Source organism: Frankliniella occidentalis, unplaced genomic scaffold (genome assembly GCF_000697945.3).
Source record: "Frankliniella occidentalis isolate FOCC.00 unplaced genomic scaffold, Focc_3.1 Scaffold683, whole genome shotgun sequence".
Classification (NCBI taxonomy): Eukaryota; Metazoa; Arthropoda; class Insecta; order Thysanoptera; family Thripidae; genus Frankliniella; species Frankliniella occidentalis.
The window spans coordinates 2,562-3,421 of NW_026267796.1; positions in this window are offsets into that span (position 1 = coordinate 2,562).

The following is an 860-nucleotide window of genomic DNA, read 5'->3' on the forward strand; positions in this document are numbered from 1 at the left end:
GTCACTGTAACTGTCGAATTGACTCGGCGCTCGGGGTTGTGGGTTCGAATCCCGCGTACCCCTAATGGTAAAGCCTCTGAATCTGGGTTTCAGTCTTGCTCACCTTGCGACACCCGTAAGTCCAACAACCAAAGTCCTTTTCAATCCGTTTAAGTAGCTTTCATTAGCTGCGCGGGGCCCGTCACAGATACGGGTGAGGCACACTTTTTACCAAGCTTGCTTAGTTTATAAAAATTAATGTGTACAAATTTTTATTTGCTCGCACCTACAAGTGTGTGAATATCTTGTCGCACACCTGCAGGTGTGTGAATATTGGGTCGCTCATTTACAAGCGTGTGAATTTTTTCACACACCTGCAGGTGTGCGACATTTGTACACTTGGATTTTCGGTGTGAATCTCCTTGCGGTCTCCACCACCGCGGCGGTGGCGCGGAGGTGAGAAGATCGCAAACGGCACCGCTTTACACCTCAAACGCTCGCCGCAGTGCGCATGTCTCGCGGGGGGGAAGTCCGCTGACATAAGCGAACGTTTGGCGCTTCACACGGCCGTCGCCCAACAAGGCGATTGCCATTCCGCGGGCGCAGAGGCTGGCGCCGGCCAAGGCGGTCACCAAGCACGCGTCCAACATTGCCAGCCACCGCCAGGAGTCGAGCCAAGCGGGCGGCTCGAACAGGAAAATGGGGATAAAATGGCTTGAAATGTGTGGAGGCGCGACGTTGTCCACTTCCATGGACTGGACACCGCCGACTGGTGACGACGTGATTGTTGAAAGTGACTCGATAATGTCCTCTTCATCCTGTCGGTGACCGACTGTCGTAGTAGCCCAAGGGCAATAATATACTTCGACAGATCGCCCCCC